Below are 24,663 nucleotides of genomic sequence, written 5' to 3'. Positions count from 1 at the left end.
CCCCCTGCCCCTGCTCCCCGCGCCCCTGCGGCCCCCGCCCCTGTGCCCCCTGCCCCTGTGCTCCCGCGCCCCAGCGCCCCAGCGCCCCTTGCCCCAGCGCCCCTGCGCCCCCCGCCCCCGCGCTCCCTGCCCCTGCTCCTGTGCCCCGCGCCCCTGCGCCCCCCGCCCCTGCGCCCCCCGCGCCCCCTGCCCCCCCGCCCCTGCTCCTGTGCCCCGCGCCCCTGCGCCCCCCGCCCCTGCGCCCCCCGCGCCCCCTGCCCCTGCGCCCCCTGCCCCTGCTCCTGTGCCCCGCGCCCCTTGCCCCCTGCCCCTGTGCCCCTGCGCCCCCCGCGCCCCCCGCGCCCTCCCGCGCCCCGACGCCGGCCAGAGCAGCCCCGGGCGGTCCCAGGGAGCGGCGCCCGGCTGGGCCCGCGAGCACGAGTGCGTCTGCAGGGAAGGCTCCCGCGACCTCGTGGTGCTCGGTGGTCAGACCTTTAGATCCACCAAGAACGCCGCAGTTTCGCCGTCGCGGGTCCCACCTGCTGCGCGCTCGCTCCCCTGGCCCCGCGGCCCTGCTCGGCCCTGCTCGCGCGTCTCCCCCTCCCGGCGGCCCCCCCGCTTGTCACCGCCCGGGCCTCGGGGGTCTTGAGCGTCTCAACCTGAACTCGGGTCATGTTTGCACTCGCTTCCCGGTCTCCCTGGGAGGCGGGTAGGATTCTGGACCCTGCAGTCATCCGGCCCTTTCCATAGGTGTTGCTCAGCCTTGGGATGTCCTCCTCTCAAAGACGGTGCCTTCTGCTGTTTTTTTACTTTTTGTTTAATTTTTATTTTTATTTATTCATGAGAGACACACAGAGAGAGCGAGAGAGGCAGAGCCACAGGCAGAGGGAGAAGCAGGCTCCATGCGGGTGCCCGATGCGGGACTCGATCCCAGGACCCCGGGGTCACGCCCTGGGCCCAAGGCTGAGCCACCTGGGCTGCCCTCTGCTGTCTGTCTTTTAGAGCGGCTGATCGTCTTCCTTGGTTTAGGGAAATCTGTCCCCAAGACACCTCTAGTCCCGAGCCCTGTGATTTTAAGAAGTCATTTGACTATATCTCGTAAGAGAATCGTATACTTATTGGTAAGTGGATTTGATTTCTTTCTCCCTAAAAATGTGGTTGTAGGGTTTTAAAACTGCGAACGTTTCTTTTTCAGTACACATTTAAAAATTTGTAGTTTGGAGCACACCTTTGTATACTACGTTGTTTAAAAGTAGGTTGAATAATCCTGTGTGTGTGTGTGTGTGTGTGTGTGTGCGCGCACGCATTTGCCCACAAGTGGCCCCTTACCATGCCGCGAGCAGAACAGGCAAGAAGCAGAAGTCCTACAGGGAAAATGGGGAGTTTCTAAGGAAGAAAGTGCTGTAAGATCCTTTCCCGGCAACTTTAAGTCTGGCATATCTCACACATACCTCTGTTAATTTGTATAGGATTGTTGCTCATTTGAGCTTATAAGAGAGAGAGAGTATGAAGGTGTGCCGCCCATGAGGGCCGGGTGGCACCAGATGTAGAATGGAGGGGCCCGAGGCGGTTTGCCCTAGTGATGTTGGGCTTCTGTTTTCAGTGTGGTTTTAGGTACATTTTAGTCATAGAGGAAGGTAGAAGGAGAAGCATATGGAGACACCTACCTCCGCTATTTTTGTGAGAAGATGGGGGAAATGGGGACATCGGACCCTCCTAGTGGGACTGGCCCTTGCAGGAAGATCTAAGTGGGTTCTAATGGGACTGATACTTGCTGTACCTAAGCCCTGGGGTGCTCACTCTTTCTGTAGCAGTGAAGGCAAGAGAGGCCCCCGAGTCTAGAGCTGCTCTTAAGGAGCTGCTGGGAGCACCGGCCTCCGTCCTCGGCAGAGGTGAGGACACATCGCGGGGAGGCCGCCGGGAGCCCAGGCCCAACTCTGTACTTTGTGCGATTGTGGAATCTGCTAAAAATGTTTCGGATACTTGCTTGGCACGATCTTCTCAATAGCTTGATTACTACGACGACGTTCATATTTACAACCTCATTTGATCTTATTTTTTGGTAAATGTGTTTCACTCAGTTTGCTTTTAAAAAAATGATTTCTTGAATGCCTCCCTCTGCATAGGACGTTGTGACAGGTACTGTAGTGGGAAAGATACACAAGTTTGTAAGACTCAGGCCAAATGAGGAGTTTACCACATGGGAACAGCTTCTGAGAGTGCAAAGTGGAGGAGCAGGGCAAGGCAGTGGGAGCTGCTGAACCTCGTTGGATGACGGGAAGTCCATGGTTCTGAGTTGGGGCTGCAGAGAGTGGTCCTCCCAAAGTCCCAGAGCTGTGGAAGTGCCAGTCAGATTCAGAGAACTATGAATCGTGTGGAATTTAAAATAATAATAAAAAAGGGACTTTAAAAAACAAGGATACCCTTGCTGCTCTTGTGTCATGTATAGTTTTCCAAGTGAAAATACCTTCTAGGGGATCCCTGGGTGGCTCAAGGGTTTAGCGCCTGCCTTGGGCCCAGGGCGTGATCCTGGAGCCCTGGATCCAGTCCCACATCGGGCTCCCTGCATGGAGCCTGCTTCTCCCTCTGCCTGGGTCTCTGCCTCTCTCTCTCTCTCTGTCTCTCATGAATAAATAAGTAAGATATTTTTTTTTAAAAAAGAAAATACCTTTTATGCCTGAGTTTCATTGTTCGACTTGCCCACTCCTGCCATCTGGGGTCACTTGACCTTCACTGAATTGAGCCTGTGCCATTTAAGGATAAAGGTCAGAGACTTCCACGGTACTCTATATTAGACCACGTCAGGAAGGAAAACGTCCCCTAGGCAACCAATTCTTGCAATGAAAAATGAATTTTCAGAAAGACAAGGAGAAAACAAACGCATTAGAAATAGCACCTACTGGTTAGCTTTGGTAATTGACTTTTTGATGCTCTGTCCTTCAGTCGGGTAGGAGAATGTTGAAGTAGTTCTGTGATTTACTGAAAATAGAATGAACTTCTGACGTGATTTTTAAAAACCCCAAATTCTGTTATTGCTTGTTAGCTTTCAAGTGGATTAATTTCCTAAAAAAATGCTTTTCCAAAAGGGCAGGAAGTTCATCGTAGCTAGGAGCAGTCATGCAGGATATTATTCAAGAAAAACAGTAGAATAGATTAGTCTTCAAGCAGTAGCACTTTATAGTGTAGTGTGGATAGCACTTTCTCATGTACTCTATGTTCTGAGATTTTGGATGCTGAATTTAAAGCACTTTGCGTGGTAACACCTTTTCTTAAAATGTGCACCTTTACAACTATTGCACCAGGCCGCCTAAGCGATATTCCATTTCTTTTAACGTTTCCTGAAAAGCAAGCTTTCAAAGATCTTTGAAATCCTATTGAATTCTTTTTTTAGAAAACAGATGTAATAGTCTGACCCAGGCTTAAGTTTGTTTATATTATAAAAGGTTTTCGTGTTAATTAAGATGGTAAATACAGACGCAAGACTCTTCTATTACTGACCTGATGCGTCAGTGTCATTTAAGTGTGGCTCAGTTTTGAGTATTTTCGTATTGGAAATAGTTGCTCTAAGTTTAACACCCTGTATTTCTTGTCTCAATTTACTCAGGTCTTTTGTCCCTGTGCCTATTGTTCTAGAATGTTCTCCCCATCTGTAAATCCTACTCATCCTTCAGGGACCAGCTTGCCTGCTGCCTGCTGATCCTTTCAGCTCAAAGTGCTGTTCCCTCCACCTTTCAGAGCACTTATCTGAGAGGCACTTTGGCAGATTTTACCTTGCATGAATTTTTGTTGCAACTCTAGTTCTTTGTTTTCCAGTTTGATTTCTTGCACATAGTAGCAGTTCCTTTCCATTTACTGGATGAAGGAATCTCCAAATGGTGGGGTACCCAGTCAGTTGGGATTGGAACAGTGCAATTGATCCAACAGGTTGATGGATAAGTGCCTTACTTAAATTTCCATTTTTATTTTTACTTTTTTAAAGATTTTATTTATTTATTCATGAGAGACACAGAGAGAGAGAGAGAGACAGAGACACAGGCAGAGGGAGAAGCAGGCTCCATGCAGGGAGCCCGATGTGGGACTGGATCCCGGGTCTCCAGGATCATGCCCTGGGCCACAGGCAGGGGCTAAACTGCTGAGCCACTCAGGGATCTCCAAATTTCCAGTTTTAGATCGAGGTCGGAAACTGACATGAAAACTTAAATTCTGTGATGGGTCACATGCATGTAATTCATGGTGTTCCAGTTCGCGAACACATGAAAGGACAATTTTCTTTTTTTTTTTTTGACAATTTTCTAATTAACGTCAGCTTGGAGTTTAGGATACATCCCAGACATCTTAGTTGCCCTTATGTATTTTTGGAGACATTTGTCTCAGCCATTAATGAAGCAACGTAAGTGATACTTTTTTCTTAGGCCCTAATTTTCTGTACACGTACAGGGATAGCTTTATTTATTTATTTATTTATTTATTTATTTATTTATTTATTTAATTTTTTTATTTATTCATGAGAGGCACAGAGAGAGAGACACACAGGCAGAGGGAGAAGCAGGTTCCACGCAGGAAGCCGACATGGGACTCGATCCTGGGTCTCCAGGATCACGCCCTGGGCTGACGGTGGCGCCAAACCGCTGAGCCACCCGGGCTGCCCCAGTGATAGCTTTATATTCTTTAAGATTCTTTCTAGCTCTAAGATTCTGTTTCAGTGTCTTGGGATAAATTTCATTGAGTGCAGGGTATAGAAACAAATACGTGGACTTAATATATGTGAATATATATATATATATTCAGTGAATTTAATTTCAGACACTATGTGGCTTTCTTCAGTGGCTTTCCATCTCACTGAAAATAAAATCCAGATATATTTCCTTGGCTTACAGAGTGAGATGGTCTGACCCATTTCCTATCTGAACTTCTACCATTCTTTTTTGAGGTTGCTACCATCCAAGACATATTGTGAGTTTTATTCTTAAAGATTTATTTATTTGAGAGAGAGAGAGAGAGAGAGAGCATGTGAGCACAGCTGGGGAGGGTGAGGGGGGGCAGTAGCAGAGGGAAAGGGAGAGAGTGAATCTGGAGCAGATTGCCAACTGAGCCTGGAGCCCCACGGGGCTCATCTCAGGACCCTGACATCATGACCTGTGCTGAAATCAGGAGTTGGATGCTCAACCTACTGAGCTACTGAGGCGCCCCTGTTCTTTCTTATTCTTAAATATACCTTGCTTGTTCCTGCCTTACGGCTTTTGGATTAGCTGTGCCCTCCACCAAGAATGCTTTCCTACTTGATTTTTGCACAATAGTCTTACCAGTCACATCTCTGCTTAAATTCACTCTTTTGAGAGGTTTTCCCTGATGACCCAGTTTAAGTCTGTAATATCACCAGATTTGAATTCTCTGCATAGCACTAAGCACTGTTCAATATAGTTCTTGTTTGTTTGCTTATGCATTCTTATAGTTGTACCCCAGGTGACTGTAAACTCCATGGGAGTAGGGGTCTTGTTTTGTCTCAGTGTGTATCCCCAGGATCTTGAACAGTGACTCTTTGGGTCTAGTTCTTACTATGTATTTATTGGATGAATGAAAAACTGTGTCGGTTGGTTGTGGTGACTAGCAGTAATACTGTTCTTTAGGAAATGATTTTGGAATCTATCATGTAGTCATTTCTTACGAGATGGAGAATTGTGTTCACTGACTCCTAAGTTATAAAGACTACTCTGAGATGTTTACTGATGTTCCAAATATTTATATATAAGTTTTTAAGAGAGATTATTTATTTATTCATGAGAGACACAGAGAGAGAGGCAGAGACATAGGCAGAGGGAGAAGCAGGCTCCCTGCAAGGATCCCGATATGGGATCATGCCCTGAGCCAAAGGCAGATAGATGCTCAACCACTGAGTCACCCAGGTGCCCCCCAAAATATTTTGATCCTTTCTTTAGGGGTAGAGTATAAGGAAGGCTATCGTTCTGGTCCATATTGTAAAGTAAATTTAATATAAAAAAATGTCAAAAGTAAAAAATTGATCGCATTAGGAGGCAGTTTGTGTACTATACCCTGGAACTTCAGACATAGGATTTGCAGAGTTAGGTACTTTATATTACCTGTAAGGAAAGCACTCGGGATTCTACTAACACAGGAAAAGTTCTTGTATGTGGGGAAAGATAGGGTAATAGAAGAAAGATTTGGTTGGGAAAATTTTCACAGCGCTATTGTCAGGCATTATGAAACTTAACACATAGAAGTATAATTTGAAGTGATTAGAAATACTTAAGCACAATTTTCAGTTCATATATTTGCATATTCCCTCCACTAACTAAAGAAGCATTTCAAAGTTTATATGAGAAGCCAAAGTGAGAATGGTTTCAGCGTTAAAGAAATTTGCCACATTGCCAATTTTATTGGAATGTTTCTTTCTCCATAAAGTATTGCATATCTGCTAAAAGAAAGAAATACCAGCTATGATGAGGTGAAAGGAGCATTGAATTTAGAATATTTGAATTCAGATCCCAGTTTGCCATCTGCTGGGTAACGTTGGACAAATTACTTTGGGAGACTTTTATCATTTATAAGATGAGGACATTAATCTCCATTTCTGAGATTTATTTTGAACTCTAGATGAGATATCCTTTAGGACTGAGCCCTGCGCACATAAACAATATTAGCAACCATATATTGTGTACTTGGTTATCTAGTCCATTTCACTGACCCTGAACTGTGTTCATTCATTAGTTAATTCATTCATCCACTGGTTTGTTTATTCATTTATTTGGAGAGGACAGGTAGGTACCTGGAGGTTGAAGTTGTATTATTCTTGTCAGTTGTGATTTGGACCTACAATCTCACGTCAGCTATATTCCTCCCAGTTCCTGCACTTGTTTTCTATGCTGAACAATTATCATCCTCTAATATATTGTCTTGTTCATTAATCCTTCCAGGTATATTTGCTCCCTATGAACAAGGGCCATAGATGGTAAAGTCATATCTTAAAAACAAGATTGAATGTAAATTTTGTGATTTGAACTAGGAAGGGGATGAAGAGTCAACCCTTAATGAGTTCTTACATGAGCCTGGCACTGTGTTGCTTGCTTTATCATTGGTTGTTAGGCTCCCTGGGCTTGCCCGTCAAAGTCTGTTCACATCCCACATGAACACCATGGCTCATACTCTAATTCACATGTGGAATGAAAATCAGCAAGACGAAATAACTATAGTTATGATACTAGTTGTCCGATTGAAGGAAACAATACAAGTGAACACATTTTAAAAATATGTTTTGATGGGAAAACAGCCTAATTTATGAATGAGGATGAGAACTTGGTAGAGAGCTTTGGATGGGACTGTTTCCTTAGTATACTCAGAAGAACTTGAGAGCAGGGGTTATGACATTTTCATCTTCATATTTCCATCATTTGGTCATCACCCAGTGATGATACGTGAAAAGGTGAATGCTTTAGTATTTTTAAGGCTTTCCAAGATTAATGGCACTAGGGGTACTTTTCTTATTTTATTTCACCACCTAAGATTTTTCTCTCCTCAGGTTCAGAGGGTTGTTGCTCATACCCAGGATTCAAGGTTGGGCTTATTGTTTGGCTCAAAACTGAAACTCAGAGAGATAGAAGGATTCTTCTTAGGTAACTGGGACAAAAGCTAGAAGACAATGGAGGAAAAAGAGGGTTCTTGTGATTTAAAGGAGGAGTTTGCCCAGAATGGAACTAACGGAGAAATTCAGAACTGGAAAACACTAAGGAGAAGAGACCGTGTGATGTAAACTAGTCAGATGGGTCAGCACGCTCAGTAATTGTCTAAATGTGGGGCTGAAATGGGATGGACACAAAGTGTGGAAGTGGACAAATAACACAACTTAAGGAGTATTTATAAGTGCTAAATAGACTAGAGTAAGTACAACTCTGGGCATTCTATGAATATTTCTGTGGTTGAGATCAGTTGCCTTTGGCTTACTAGCCTGGTGGTAAAATTGGTTCCTTAACGGGAATGCAACTTCATATGAGATGGTAAATTGAAAGTGCTTTGTAGACTGTAAACTGTTATTTAAACCCAAGGCATTATACAGTAGGTTGTTTCTCTAGAAGTTTGTATTCTATAGGCTTTCACAGTGAAATGATAGTTAAAATATATAATGGGATCTCATTTATCCTGGATAGTCTTTCTAAAGAATATCTAAGAGTTGTACTAAGCAGGGTAATGGCTTGTTGGATTTATTTATTTTTTAAAGCAGGGCTTTTTCAACAGAGGGTTTCAACTTACAACCCTGAGATCAAGACCCAAGCTGAGATCAAGACTCAGACACTCAACTGAATGAGCAACCCAGGTGCCCTTTGCTGGACTGTTTCTAACCACACAGTACTGAGCAGTCTGTTTGTTATAAATATGAAACAGTATCTTCTAGCATCCTTATTGTATTTGAGATGCCATTGTAAAGATACCTATAAAGAGGTTTTACTTTCCCAGAAGAGAGAGAATGTGTAATGAAATTCATTTTTGATGTTACAAAGGAGCAGGGCAGTTGCTCATGTGTTGCTCTTACCAGTCATTCAAATATAGCAAGCATTCTTGCACTACCTGCTGTGCTAAAACAGGAAGCTGACAGGCTCATTTAGCTCCAGCAGTATTTCTTTCTTTTTTTTTTTCTTTTTTATTTATTTATGATAGTCACACAGAGAGAAAGAGAGAGGCAGAGACATAGGCAGAGGGAGAAGCAGGCTCCATGCACCGGGAGCCCGATGTGGGATTCGATCCCTGGTCTCCAGGATCGCGCCCTGGGCCAAAGGCAGGCGCCAAACCGCTGCGCCACCCAGGGATCCCCATCCAGCAGTATTTCATATTAGCTGTGGCTGTGGCCCGAGGAGTCTCTGTTTAATTCCAATACTAAATCTCGCAGCAAAATAAGGCAACATTTATCTGAGAAGGCACTTTTTCTTCTCTGAATTTTAGGAAACTGAAAGTGTGCTTAGCCATAAGCATACTTTGTGGAGAAGTCTAACTTTTCTTAAATTGACTTACAGATCTAATAAAGGATCCTGGTTAAGGTCAGTCTTTTTGAAAATTTGAGCAAGCCTGGAGAAGACTTTGAAGGAATCTCTCACGTCACTGAGCAAGGACTCTCTGTCCGTTGTTGTTGTTGCTGTTGTGTTTTATATAAAAAAGTTAAACAACTTAAAATAACACAAGCAGTTGAAACACTCGGAGGCATAAAAGTCTTAAAAAAAGAAGTGGCTCTTAAGCAGTTTGGATCTGGATTTTTGTGTGATCTACAGTTAGAGGATTTTTTTGTTTTGTTATGAAGTCCACTGTAATACCATTGTGTAAGTGTTATTGATTAGCAGTAGGTAATAGTAGAATGCTTACAGTTCTTCCCTCTGTTAAGCCTTTCCAGTTTCTAGTGGCTTTCTCTTGGGAATGAGAGAATAAAATTTACTTTTTTACCAAATTGATCTTTTTCATTTATTTGGGAGGGTACTGTTTGTCAAGTATTACTAATAGCACTGATAAAATAATGCTCTTGGGTGTTTATTGCACTCACTTGACTCAACTGGTGTCCTTCCAGGATATATGTTTCTATTCCTATAGTGTCACATAGTAAGAACTGGTGTGATCTGGTTTTGTGGGAGGGGAATGCCTATCCTCCATCACTGATATCTTTTATTTAAAACAAAACAAAACAGGGATCCCTGGGTGGCGCAGTGGTTTGGCGCCTGCCTTTGGCCCAGGGCGCGATCCTGGAGACCCAGGATCGAATCCTACGTCGGGCTCCCGGTGCATGGAGCCTGCTTCTCCCTCTGCCTGTGTCTCTGCCTCTCTCTCTCTCTCTGTGACTATCATAAATAAATAAAAATTAAAAAAAAAATAAAAAATAAAACAAAACAAATAGAGCAAAACTAATTGTACTTTTCTCAGTTCAGGCTTAGAGTACTTGACATTATGGTTTAGAGAGACAAGTCTTTCCTACCTTGTTTGGCTCTTTTAGCAAAGAGAATGTTTTAGGTTGCTCCCTTACATTTGAGAGATGAAGTGGGAGAGGCTAAATGAGAACTTTTAAATATTAGAAAGTTGCTTCTTGATTATTTTTTTCTCTAAACTGGAAGTTGTATGCACATTATCATTATCATTCAGTAAAAGCCTAAAAATGTAATATGAAAAATCTTATAGCAGATTTAATCTGTTGGAGAAAATCATTATCCTAAGTAAACTTTTTTTCTGTACATTATTCGTACAATCAAATTCTTAGGGGAAAGTATAGAAGCAATGGCAGTTAAGTTTGAATAAAGATATACAGATAGTTGTTTTTTTTTTTAATTTTTATTTATTTATGATAGTCACACAGAGAGAGAGAGAGGCAGAGACATAGGCAGACGGAGAAGCAGGCTCCATGCACCGGGAGCCCGACGTGGGATTCAATCCCAGGTCTCCAGGATCGCGCCCTGGGCCAAAGGCAGGCGCCAAACCGCTGCGCCACCCAGGGATCCCAGTTGGTTTTGGTTATAAAAGTATTTCTAAAAATGATTGGTTTTTACAAACAGTTTTGTTTTTTTGCTTACCTACAGAAAATAATGTAATAATTTCTGGTAGATTTTAAAGGACAGTGAAAAGAACTATAATTCTTAAAAATGAGCATTTTTAGTTTTACCCATGAGAATCTATGTGACTGCGAAAGCAAGTAAGATACTTAAAACTAAGACATGTTAATGTTCAAGTGGGAGGAAATCTAAATTCAAAGCTTGCACCAAAACTTCCCAGCTAAGAACGAACAGAGGTTTATTATTGCTCAGTCCCAAGGGAAAACTTAAATGATATTAAGTGTAGAGATTAGCAGGCTGGAACTAGCCAGGGAAACCGAGTCGTGTAGCAGAGGGCACTGGTAAGGGCTTTTCCCTACTGAGTCTGGAGCATTATGGCTCCCCCTTGTTTCATGTCTAGCTTACTCTTGAGGAATAAACATGACTTAGAAGTAGAACACAAAGGTTTATTTATTTATTCATTCATTCATTCATTCATTCATTCATTCATGAAGACACAGAGAGCGAGACAGGCAGAGGGAGAACAGGCTCCACGCAGGAAGCCCCATTTGGGACTCGATCCCGGGTCTCCAGGATCACGCCCCAGGCCGAAGGCAGTGCTAAACTGCTGAGCCACCCAAGGCTGCCCACACAAAGGCCTTTTTAATATGTATTCTTCTGTTTATAATACCTGCAAAAACTAAGGGAGATGTAAAAATATTTAGACATTAAGATAGTTATATTATACAAGGATTACCCTCCTTTGTTGCAGTCTCAGTTTATTATCTCAATAAAACATTATATTTCATTAAAAATATGCTATTGATATGTGAATACTATTAATATTTAGCTTTATAGAAATCTCTTTTGGTCATTGACCAGGCAACTAGAAAAGTGGGGAGGGTGTGGAGGAATGGAAATATGACCAAGATGTGGTCATCTTGTCTGTTTTATTTAATGTATTCATAAACAATATATAGCAATTTTGTGACTTGAAAATATTTACAAAAATAAGTAGTAAGATAATAACCAAGGGTACTGGACATACTTTTCAGTAAGTTGTTTCTGTTATCTGACATTACACTTAAGAAATTTTTACATGTTGTAGCTGTGGTTCATTTATATTTATTTAGTTAGTTAGTTAGTAAGTAGGCTCCACACCCACACTCACCACCCTGAGATCAATACCTGAGCTGATATCAAGAGTTGGAAGCTGGGATCCCTGGGTGGTGCAGCGGTTTGGCGCCTGCCTTTGGCCCAGGGCACGATCCTGGAGACCCGGGATCGAATCCCACATCGGGCTCCCGGTGCATGGAGCCTGCTTCTCCCTCTGCCTGTGTCTCTGCGCCTCTCTCTCTCTCTCTGTGACTATCATAAAAAAAAAAAAAAAAAAAAAAAAAGAGTCGGAAGCTTAACCAGCTGAGCCACCCAAGTACTGCAAGTGCCCCTGTAGCACATTTATTTTAATTGCATGGTATTCCATTGTATGAATGTACCAAGGCATATACATTACATTATGAATGGACAGCGAATGCTGCATTGGGCCTCTTTGCACTTGTGTCTGATTTCCCCAGGGAAGGGATTATTAATGGTAATGGGACCCAATAGGGGAAGTTTGGACATTTGTGGGGGACCTTTTTAGTTTCACCATGGTTGGCTAATATTAAAAGGATGAGGACAAGGATGCTTGATGACCCGCAATGTGTGTGTTTGCTTGTGCCCCACATAACTTTTAGATATCTCCCGTAGGTATTCATATAGGAAAAAAAAAAATCTGTTTATAATTATGTGACTCCAGAGTGTTCATTCTACATTTAATCCTAAAATATATTTCTAATAGTTACAGTATATGCTCTTGTTTTTAGAATTCAAATTACCATGTAAATTGACAAAAGACTTTACTTTGTTCAGAACTTCACCAAAAATTGTTAACCATTTTGGAAACTCATGACCCCAGTGGCAATACAGTTTGTAGTGTCTGGGTCACTAATACAGCACTCTTGCATCAGACTGCCTTGGTAGATTTTGCCTTTTTGGTGATGCTTTGTAGGAGTACGAGTATCTGTCTACTTCGTGAAGTCTTCCACCAAATTCATGAAAACTTTGCATTCTGAATACAGTTGAACTATTTTAAACAGGACTGGGCCTGGGGTGAGGCAAGTGAGGTGCCTAGGTGCAGAATTTAAGGATATATACTCACTGTCACGGTCCTGCAAGCACAGCTTTAGCACTTGTAGGACTTTGCTTCCTTAAATTACACACCCAAGGCCGCTTGCCTGTATCATCTTAGGTCTGGCCCCAGTTATATACGTTATGTTCTGTTCATCTTTCCTTTATGTTACTGTTAGGATATTACATTGATTTTTTTTTTATTTTTGGAAATTTATGCAGGAGAGTAGATGATCTGTTAAGCTTGTTATAGTATAGAAAGAGGGTATTTAAAATTATTTGTTATAAAAAGGAGGTGTAGATCTGATTGAGCTGAGCACCTCTTCATTAGGGCATGTACTTGGAAGCGTCCCTTTCTTGGCCATCTGAACATCTCTAACTTTATTGGATATTGCCAGATTACTTTGCAGATGGTTGTAGCGGTCAGAGTGCTGCAGTAATGCTACATAAAATAGAAACAAACAAAGAAATGCTTTAAAACTAGTGGCTTAGAATAGTAAGTAATCATTTGTCCCCATTGATTTGTGAGTTGGTTTCAACTCAGATGAGTTAGTCTGGATTCCTGATATCCAGGCTCTGGGCTCTAGTCTGTTGGCTGCAGGTCTGATTAAGGTTGGATTCAAGTCTGCTCCATTTTTCTCAGTCTCTTAGACAAACCAGCTACCCATTCTGGGAAAAGGCAAAAGCGAAAGGAAGACAGGTAGAAGTATGTAAAACTTCATGTGGGCGATATCGAGAACTGGCTCATGGCCACTTCTGCTCCTTTTCTGTTGGCCAAAGCAAAGTCACATGGCCAAGCCCAACGTGGTAGGGTCGGGAAGTATATACTCTGTCAATTCTAGTAGGTGCTGCTACAAAGTCAGCTGTCAAAGATGTGGATCATAATTCCAAAACAAGGAAGATACGAAGAATGTTGACCAACGATTCAATTTACCACAGTGGTTATTCCATTACATACTTTACCAGGCAACATTGTCACCAAATCTTGCTGTTACCAGACTTCAACATTTTTGTTCCTTTGGTGTGTGCCACATGATATGCTGTTAGTTTAATCTCCACTTCCAGTTGTATGTGTCGTTCAGCAGCCATTGAGGCACTGCTGGTTTCTGTGGGACTGATAGGGCTTCGTATTGCCAGGGCAGGTCTGTTCTACAAGAGTATATGGAATTTGTTTCTTTTACAGCTGGGAGAAAAGCCACCTCACTATCGGGGTTTGGTACATCCCTTCATGCTGGAATAGTACATTCTTACACGACTTGATACTCAGAAGTTCAGGTCTTTTCTATGCAATTCTTTGACTTTTCAGTGTGATTTCTAGGACTTTCATGGCCTAGTTTTGGTTAATCTCTCTCCTTGCCCCCCACAAACTCCTTTGCAGCACTGTCTGCACACTGCTGGTAAGTCAGGGCCAACATGTCTGCTTGGCTTGGTCTTTCAGAGGCGATTTTCGTCTGGAATGCAGCTGCCTGGGGCACCACACCCTGAATGGTGGTGGGGTTTTAATGTTGAAGCCACAGTTTCAGTAGGTGGGTGGGCAATTCCAGGATTCTATTCCACAGACTCGTGGTTGGCACCTTGCTACATTCCTCAGCATCAATAAATTTTATCCTGTCCAATAAGCAGGGAGAGGTGCCAGGAGTTTAGCTGAGTCATTCCTCGTCTCCTTCTGGCCAGCCTCACGTTCTCTGGTAAAACAGGTAGGCTAACTCGGCCATTGGCAGTCTTCAACGAGAGAAACAATAGGTCAGGAATGCTGGGCCAGTGTGTGTGGAACAATGTGTCCCTTGCCAGGGAAGGGAGAGGCTGCTTCCTGACTGCAGTGTAAGCTCTTCTGATGTCTTCAGAGCTCCTTTTTCCCTGGAGGCACCAGTTTCCACAGGATTAGTGAGGATGAATCCCATTTCTGAGGTCTTAGAATCCGGTATCTTGAAAGGCAACAGAGGAGACCAAAGGTGGAATGGACCGGGTGGATCCTAGAAAAGGCTGTTGACTACAACTTTGTGTGAGGATTTTTGAGTGGGGGAAATGAAATGCTTTGATATTTATTACGGAGAGAATTATTGCTTGCAAAGATCAGCGCACTATGCCACTGAAGGTCCCAGCAGGGAACAGATCATACAGTCAGATTGTTTGTTGAGAAGAATTTAATCAAGGGATTATTTATGAAGATGTGGGCAGGTAGTACTAAAGGATATTTTATTAGTAATAAAAAATAGTGCATTACCAGCACCAGGGAGCCATAAGGACCTGCAGGTCTGAGATGACTTTCGGGGACCTGGAGAGAGAGCTGTGGAAAGGCTATGCCCTTTGGTTGAGAGACGCGGCCAGACTGTGACTCTGGCAGGACTCCTACGTTGAGAACTAGCGGAGAACGCCTCTCCCTGTTGTCCTCTTACTCTTTCAGCCCCTCGTTGGAGTTTCTCATGGGCTGATCTAGAAGCCAGAGGGCAGAGTGGGAAAGGTGGGAAGTAAACATGGAGGGTGAAGGGAGAAGGCCTGCCTTAAGGCATTTTTCTTTGACTCCTTGGACCATTTTTTTTTTTTTTCTTAGAAAAAGTCTTTCTCAAGGTTCTGTTTTCGACACTTTACTTAAGCTGTACCCTTGAGTAATCTCATAGAGACATAAGTAAATTGGGCGTAGATTTCTTTTCTGATCCTCTCCCAACCTCCAGGTTTGCATTCTTAAGGGCCTGTTGGATGTTTTTCCATTGAGACGCAGATCACCAGCCCCTCTCTTCACCAGCTCCCCCTCTTCTTTTTGCGAGGACGACGGAGCTCAGTTTTTCTTAAAGATCCCACCACTTTCAAGACACTTAGTAATCTTCATCTGTGCTTTCCTTTATATGGGTTAGTTGGCAGATCCTGCCTCACGAATCTCTCTTCAATTTCTGCTTCTGCCTTTACTTCAGCTTTTATAATCTTATAATAGTCTCCCAAACGATCTCTCTGCCTCTAATCTCTCCTAATCTGTTCTGCATACTGGAATTTTGCTTTTAAATCCCTTCATGTTTTCCTGTTGCTTGCCAGATAAAATAGATCCATCCAAGCCTAACAACATGCTAGGCCCTCTTCCATTAGCTCCAGTGAACCTTCTGAGGTTGATACTCAGTACTGACCCTAATATTCCACGTGTCCTCAGAGCTTACTTTACTTCATGCAGCATCGTTTCTATGCTCCTATTCTTAATTATCTTAAAAATTCCTTACTTTTCTTATCGTGGAAGCCAGATGACTCCTCTGCAAGGTGGATACCTCTAGCTGATCTGAATCCAAATGGTTCCAAATATCCCAGATTCTAAGCGCCTCTCATAACCCATATACTCCATCGACTCCTTAATCTCCTTGGCCTTTGTTTTTTGAGGAGCTTGACCTTTCCTTCCAGAGTCTTACTCCTACACCATGGTGCCTCCAGGCCCATGAGCCCATGGACTCTGAGGACCCTAGGCCTTCTTCCCCTCGGCATGTGTTCCTCTCTAAGCCGAGCCCTTCTGTTTGATGTTGCTCATACGGAACAACTGACAGTGTACATGGAGGCCTCTCTGGCAGCCCTTATTCATTTTTTTTAAACTAAAATTTTTACTTGAAAATAATCTCAAACTTACAGAGAAGTTGAAAATGTAATAAATACTCTGGTGTTAGGGTGTTAGTAGCAAGAGGGAACCATTACTTGTTTTTTTTTTTTTTTTTTCCTCCTTCCAGAACCATTAGAGAGAACATTGTTGATGTGATTCCCTTTATTTTAGTATGTATTTCCTACAAACAAGGGTGTTCTACATAACCGGAGTAAAACCATCAAAATACATTGATTTTGATAATCAATTTAATCAGAAATCAGTACAGTACCAATTAATCAATAACCAACCAGTAACTAGTTATGAGACCCTATTTGAGTCTCACCAGTGTTACCAGTAATGTGCTTTTTATAGCAAAAGGTTGCGGTTTGCAATCATGCATTGCATTTAGTTGCTGAGCCTCTCTAGTCTTCTTTAGTTTGGAATAATTCCTTAGTCTGTCTTTGATTTTCATATCCTGGATGCTTTTGATGAATATATGCCAGTTATTTTTTTTTTAAGGTTCTTTGTTTATTTATTCATGAGAGACACAGAGAGGCAGAGACACAGGAAGAGGGAGAAGCAGGTTCCCTGCAGGGAACCCGATGCTGGACTCGATCCCAGGACCCCGGGATCACGACCTGAGCCAAAGGCAGACGCTCAACCACTGAGCCACCCAGGTGCCCCTATATGCCAGTTATTTTGTAGGATACCCTTCAATTTGGAATTGGCCAGTGGTTCTCGGTAATTAAGTTCAAGCTGTGTATGCATCTTTGGCTGGAATATCACAGTAATGATGCTTTGTTTTTCACATTGGATCCTTTCAGGTGGTATATTATTTTTATTTGTCCTGTTAGTGGTGATGCTCATTTTGATAACTTGATTAAGCTGGTATCTGCAGGGATTCAGGACTGTAAAGTTACTCTTTGTTGTTTTGTAGTTAGTATTTGGTGAAGTCCCTTGAAACCATGTAAATTCTTCATCAGACTTCTAATGTATGAATTTCTTTCTTTTTTCTTCCTTTCTCTCTCTCTCTCTCTCTCTCTCTCTCTAAGTAGGCTAATTGTGGAGCCCATTGTAGAGCTCAAACTCATGACTCCGAGATCAAGACCTGAGCTGAGCTAAGAGTCGGACACTTAACCTACTGAGCCATACAGGCGCCCCTTCATTTAATTTCTTGATACTAGTATGGATTCCTGGTTTCCTGTTTTGTTCAGGGGCTATAATTTGTTACTCATTATTATTTTGATGGTTCAACTGTCTCAGATTTGGCATAGGTAAGCCCCTTCAAACTGGCTTCTACATTCTTTTGACATGTCCCTGTCATTCTTTGAGGACTTGATTACTTTCTAAGACGTTCTGGTCACAACTTGTACTTTACCGGCTCCAGCCTTGGAATCGACAATTTCTCTAAGGAACTTTCTTTCCTTTTAGTGGAGTAAAATGTTAGAGCCAAGATCTGGGCATAAGGTGTGCTTTTTGCTATTAGAGTATTGCTGCTCCCAGTCCTTTCAAGAGGACAGAGCAAGGGAATATATGTAGATATAGACATGTATATTTCTTTATATCTACGTATTCCTTGTCTCCCTTGAAATCATGAGTTCATGTTGATACCTCAGATTCCAATCTAATCTGAGATTCATTTAGTTTTCCTCCTTTCCTTCATTGCTCCACTGATAGTGAGAAACCTGGGTCCCCTTATCCTTAATATTTTTACTATTTGCTCAATGTATCTGTATGTAACCAAGGTCTCTTAATATCCCTCCTCACCTCACTATGGCTCTGACACACTTGGATCCTGAAACCACATGCTGAGCAGTCCTCCGCAGAGGCCTCTTTGGGCTCCGGCACTAGTGCCTCTGCATCTGTCTCCACTTCTGCTAAGGAGATGTCGTGCTCACATTACTCAGCTCTGGCATCACACATGGGGTCACTACCTGTTCTTACAACCTTCTTATGCTGCTTGGGCCCTGACACCCCAGGTGGGGCTGCTCTCTTGCACAGATGCTCTCTTCACCCCGCAGCTGGAACTCTGTGCTGGTGCTGCTCCCCACTGTGTGTTATCACCGGGCCACCTTGCTTGGCCCTCCTTATGAGTTGAGAACTGAAATATTCAGGGACAAAAGAGAAGAGGTGAACTCCTCTTTAAGTGTCCCCTCCTGGGCAGCCCAGGTGGCTCAGTGGTTTAGTGCTGCCTTCAGCCCAGGGCCTGATCCTGGAGACCTGGGATCGAGTCCCATGTCGGGCTCCCTGCATGGAGCCTGCTTCTCCCTCTGCCTGTGTCTCTGCCTCTCTGTGTGTCTCTCATGGATCATGGATAAATACAATCTTTAAAAAAAAAAAAAAAAAGCGTTCCCTCCCCACCCTTATTTAAAAAAAAAAAAAATCCAAATAATCTGTTAGTTACTGCAGACTTGGAATTTCAATAGACCTGGCTTCAAAGTCTTATCCTTTTTCATTAAGTTGTGCCATCATCTACTTGTTAAATTCTCCAGTTATTTTTTTTTAAAGAGTTATTTATTTATTTATTTTACTGAATGAGAGCTCCGGGAACGTGCAAATGAGCAGGGGGAGGGGCAGAGAGAGAGGGAGAGAGAAACTCAAGCAGGCTACATACTGAGCATGGAGGCCTGGAGCTCTGGGCCTTGATCCCGTACCTTGAGATCATGACCTGAGCCAAAACCAGGGGTTGGATGCGCAAATGACCGTGCCACCCAAGCGTCCCTAAATCCTTCAGTTCTTAAATGGGCGAAGATGTAAGGACTTGAAGAATTAAACTGTGTTGTAAAGGGCCTGTCTTCGAGAAGGTGGAAGTTCTAGTACATGCTCCAGTTTGCACATATTCATCTTAGCTGCGTGTGTGTGTGTGTGTGTGTGTGTGTGTGAGAGAGAGAGAGAGAGGAAAGAGGGACAAAGAGAAGAAAATGTTGAAAGTTGGGGTGAGTAATATGTAAAGGCCTATCTGTGAAGGCCTTTCTTTACACAGTTAAAACAGTTTCTAAGAAACTCCTCCTTTTTGCCCCAAACCAGGTTATGGGTCCGGTAGTCTCTCCCAGTGAGCCAAGAGGCTACATTAGCATGTCAGTCCTCCACTAGACGGACAGTTACTCAGGGCAGGACTGTAGGCTCTGTGAGAGCAGGTGTTTCTTCCCCAGCACATTTGCGTCCCAGCCCCAGCCCCAGCCCCAGTCCCGGGCTTTGCTGCATAAGAGGCGCTCGGTGATACCAGTGTGCTCCCGCCAGCTCAGACGCAGGCCTGACACCTAAGTCCGTGGTCCTTCTGATACACTTGAGTACGTTCAGGACTAAGACAGGCTCTGGCCTCTTTAGGTAGCAGTCGGATTAATTCTGAAGTCTAGGGGATTGTCTAAGGGATCGTCAGCAGCCCATGTTGGAGCCAGTTATGTGTGACCTAAAGTAAGGCCCGGTCGGTTGACATGTTGTAGGACTTTATTTTCCCCAAGCACCGAGTGATAGATGAGCTGTGGGTGGGGAGGTGACTCCGTCACTTGATGTTTGTATGACTTAAGGGAAGTTGCTTAGTATCTGAGGTTCACTTTCCTTATTAGTACAGTGGGAATTTTCATGGCCTGTCTACTGAGTTGTTGTGGGGGTTCAGTAAGATGCAGCATATGTGAATGTGCCCGGTGCTTAGCAGAGTGGGTGTGCTCCATGCAGGTGTTTGCTTACTTCTTTGTACCCCAAGCTGAGGACGTTCACTCAAGAGTTTAGGTAAACAGCTGAACCTACACTGTCCCAATGACGTTTACTGTGAATCTTTATCTTAAAACTAGCCTTATTTTTAATCTCCACATGGTTATTAAACATTTTAACAAAATTGATTCCTGAACAACAAATGTCCATGATTTAGATTTCGGTAGTTAATTTAATTTTTGATCTGTCAATGTTAACTGTTTTTTCTGGAGTACTTCTTTTTGCCACTAGATGGTGCTTGCCTATGCCTTTGTGAGGCTTTCCTTTATAAAGGAAAGATACATTATTTGGAGGAAAAACACATTCTGTTACCTTTGAGACATATATGTTCAACCTATTAGACATTTTAAGGTTAAACTAGGGGGTAGGAGCAGAAATTATTGGGAAATTCTTGTGGATCATTCTGTTTATTCATGTAATTGTCAAGTTTAAATAGAAGACATTGTTTAAAAAAGATGGGATATGAAGAATGTGAGTAAACATGGTATTCTTATTTTTAAGATATGCACAAAATATGACCTAAGCTAATTAATGAATTAGTTAGAAATATCAACGTAATAAAGCACTTTGTAGGTTCGTGTATATTCCCATCTTGATTTTTGAATATGGTAGGAAGACTTAGCCAAGAGTTCATATTTAGATCTATTAGTAGTGGATAATCGACAACATGTTCAACATAGAGGGCATATCATGTGAAGTATGGTGATTGTTTTAAAAATGTGAAGCTTTTTATGTATTACTACTTTCTGATAAAATTCAACATTTATCGAGGCTGCCTGACATGAGGTGTAGAGATGAGAAGACGTGGTCCTTTCCTTTCATGAAATCGTGAATAATTAATTGTGTTAGACTGAGGTTAGCTGCTATGGAGATCATGTGGGATCAAAGGAAGGGATTATCAGAATTTGTGGAGTAAGGCTATTTTAGATGAGCTGCAGGGAATGTCCTCTGACAGACTTCCTACCCATTATTATTATTCATGTTTTCCATGAATAGCTGAACATAATCAATTTGGGACCAAATACTTCTGTGAAAGATCATTTTAATCTTTAGAATTTCTCAGATAACATACAGAACATTTCTGGGCATGTGTGATTCGAGTGTATTTTAATGGACTGCTTCTTCATCCTAACTCTAAGTGGAAAGGAGGATAGAGGACAGAGTTTGGTGGCAAATTGGGAGTCAGTGGTAGTAGAAGAGTCAGTGAGCTGAAAGCTAGTGGTTATACAGGGTATAAGGGGTTTTAGTTGCAAGCAATAGCAACTAATCCTTGCCAATGTAAGGAAAAGTGAAAATTTTCAGAATCAAATGAAAAGGTGAGTTAGATTTCAGAAAAGACAAAAGCCACAGCATCGCCACAGATCTAGGTAGCAGGAACTAATGGATAGTTTTCTCAGATGCCACTGTCAGAAGGAATGAATTCTAGCTATTTCAATTTTTAAGAAAATTATTACTAAATATCAGATTCTTTTTAGAGAGCATCCATGTACCCGTCCCAGTTGGCATCAAGTGAAATGGAGAAGTCTAGTTTGAAGGGAAGAAGGAGCAGGTTTTGGGGAAGACTAGCTTTGGGTATGTTAAGTTGAAGATACTCAGACATTCAAATGGAGATGTCAGGTGGATAGTTGGGTATTTGAGTTTGGCGATAGACCTAGCTTTTGGACACAATCTATAGGTAGTATTAAAAGCCATAAGATTAGATAAGGTTACTCAAAGACAGTATAGATAGAGAAGAGAAGCAGCTCTAGATTGAGTTCTGGGGCCTTCCAACTCCAAGAGGTTGGAAAGAAAGGGAGGAACCAACAAAGGAGACTGAGGATGATTAAGAACTGCTTCTTCAGTTGAGCCTTTTCCTGAGAATTTGTGTGTGTGCATTCTCATCCTCCAAGCCCTTTCAAATGGTCGGTCCATCCACAGTCTCTGATCTTTCAACTTCCTAGCCACCAATCCTTTAGTATCACTCCTTTCAAGTCCCTGATTATTCAGCAGGACGTAAGCCACTGCCCAGGAATTTATATAAGATTCTGAGTCTAGGCCTTCTCTTCTTGCAAAGTGAACAAATGTATTATTTGGAGTTCAGTGTCCTAGAGAATTCCTCTTCATTATCCTCATAGTCACCTCAAAGAAGGGCTATAAGCTATAAATGAGTGGTCGCATGTTTGATGTGCAGCCAGGTAAATGGGTTTGGTATTTGTGGATATTTTTCATCCCTGGGCATCTAGCTGGGTCCTAGGGAAGTCCCCGTGAAGCTGGGATACGCTTGAGGTATAGGAGGCCATGGGCAGGAGTGACTCACTGAGAACGTGCATCCTGTCATGCACCCTCCCCAGGCCTTTGGACTTGCTGTGGCATCACTGGCCTGGCTGCTCAAGGCTGCGGCCAGAAAACTGCTCCTCCTCGGGTGTTCTATTCTTGTCACTGAAAATTGGCCTCTGCTTTGGGTTCTTGACTGGGCACCACCGCCTTGAACGTCGTACATATTATTTCCCCTAAGACTGCTCTTGGCACTCAGTTCTGCAGATTCATTACTGACCTTACTACTGCTCTCTCGAACAACCTCCCAGGAAGCCTGTCACCCAGGGGCTCCTCGTGTTCCCACTTCTGGAGTCAGGCTCTATCTGGTACTAGGAATCGCCTACCATGACCACGCTCCTCTTTTCTTATTTCCCAGAAACTTCCTAGCCAGTCCTAATACTATGCATTATTTTACCCCTTTGCTAGTTTAGGGATATTTAACCCCTGTTCTGACCTATAAAAATCCAAAGTGCTCGAGACATTTTTATAATTCTATAGGCGGACTCCTAAGTATTTTCCTGAATCAGCCCATGTCCCAACTTCGAGTTACTTTGATCAGTCTGGAAGAGTGTTTATTTGAGTGGGTATAATTGGAAGTGATATTGGTGGGAAGTTAGGTTGAGTTTGTCCGCTTTAATAAAAATGGAGTGTTTGCTGATATTTTAAAAAATGAGATTGAAGGGTGTTTTCTCTTCGACTTCCTTTCATTAAACTGGTTCACTTGGGGCCAGTACTTTAGCTATCTGCAACATTTGGTTTTTACTCTATTTTTCTGAGTGTTGTAACATATTGTTGTGTGCAGATTTCATAGTTAAGTTTAAGTTTTACTGTAAAGCAAATGATCTTTGTGGACAAATGTATTCTAATAATATGAGCACTAGAGGGCAGGCTTTAAAAGATAAGGCAGTAGATTTCTGCATTTCTTAGTTTTAGAAATCTCTGTGACCACAGCTACTGAAATAATTGAGGCTAGTGATTAAAATGATCGTTGTACTAAACTAACGTATGAGGGGGTAAGTCGTGACCTCTAAGGCATACCAAAAATACTTTCAAATAATCAACGAAAGGCAAGAATAGGCAATTCAGGTTACCTGACCTGTCTGCCTTCCTCAGGATGGATGCACTTCCAGAAGGCACTCTCAAAATGACATGGTTGAAACTACTGCTGTGAAAACATTCATTACTTATTTATTTAGCAAATACTTACTGAGGGTCTCCTATGCTTCAGGCTCCCTGGAAGACACAACATTATTTAGACAGACTCTTTGTCTTCAGTGAACATAGAACTAGTGTGGTGCCATCCAATAGAGATATAATATATAAACCACACTTGAGCCACATATGAAATTTGAAATTTTTCCAGAAGACACATTAAAAAAGTAAAAAGAAATAGATGAAATTAGTTTTAATGTGTTTTATGTAACCCAAATATATCCCAAATATTGTCATTTCAACATGTGTTGAGTATACAAAATTACTGAGATAATTACAGTATATTTTTTTGTACTAAGAAATTCGGTCTGTGTTTTATATTTGTAGCACCTCTCAGCTTGGATTGGCCACGTTTCAGGTGCTCAGTAGACACATACAGCTAGGGACTAGCTTTTTGTAGCTCTCCTCAGGATGCTCATCAGGTGCATCCTGGGAGTTGAAGTCATGGCCTCACTATCTTTATTGAGGTATCATTTATAGACTGAGAAATTCATCCATTGAAGTGTATAGTTCTATCACCCCCCTATTTAAAAATAGCATCTGAAAAAAAATAAAAAAATAAAAAAATAAAAAAATAAAAATAGCATTCTGTTTTGCCCCCTAAACATATCTATAAATATATAAATATGCATATTTATATATGCTTATATGTACTTTTATATACAAATATGTATGTATATTTCATATATATACTTATATATATTTATGTATTCTTACATAAAATATAAACATAAAAATTTGGTAAAGTGTCTTGTTTGTTGTTTTTGTCACCATTCTGTTAGAAGTTTTCCTTATGTGTCTGATCCTTGACAAAAAATTGAAAGCGCGCGCGCGTGTGTGTGTGTGTGCGTGTGCGAGTGTGTGTTGTCTTTAGGCATGGGGAGGTTAGTGATTGTTTATATTTGTCTTCATTGTGAGTGAGCAAGCAAAAATGAGTCATTTCTTTTCCAACTCTCTTTCTCCAGTTTGGGTTGGTTTCTTTCTAGTCTAGGTAAACCCATCCCTTTGACTCTTGTTCAGCATACTAACTGTCCGTGCCAACGAATCCCCTTCCTCTAAGGATTTATCTTGGTTTGTTTTGTTCTGGTGTATACACATGGAGCAACAACCTTTTATTTAATTCATTTTTAATATTTTTAGATTTTATTTATTCATGAGAGACCCAGAGAGAGGCAGAGACACAGGCAGAGGGAGAAGCAGGCTCCACACAGGGAGCCCGATGTGGGACTCGAT

The 24,663-nt window shown here is 42.2% G+C and overlaps 1 protein-coding gene across 9 annotated transcripts in view; it reads left to right on the top strand.

Moving 5' to 3' along the window:
- The window catches only part of ST7 (suppression of tumorigenicity 7), a 241,643-nt gene that overhangs the window by 822 nt on the left and 216,158 nt on the right, over positions 1-24,663 (top strand). The window contains exon 1 of one of the 9 annotated variants that reach the window (XM_077856025.1): positions 898-1,100. The exons of the other annotated variants lie outside the window; for them this stretch is intronic. The gene's annotated coding sequence lies outside the window, so the exon portion shown is untranslated. Of the gene's footprint in view, positions 1-897; positions 1,101-24,663 lie in introns of those variants that run through there. 9 annotated transcript variants of the gene reach the window in all.

This window comes from Canis aureus, chromosome 18, assembly GCF_053574225.1.
Source record: "Canis aureus isolate CA01 chromosome 18, VMU_Caureus_v.1.0, whole genome shotgun sequence".
NCBI lineage: Eukaryota > Metazoa > Chordata > Mammalia > Carnivora > Canidae > Canis > Canis aureus.
The sequence above is the reverse complement of the archived record's forward strand: the minus strand, read 5'-3'. Positions and strand labels throughout refer to the sequence as shown.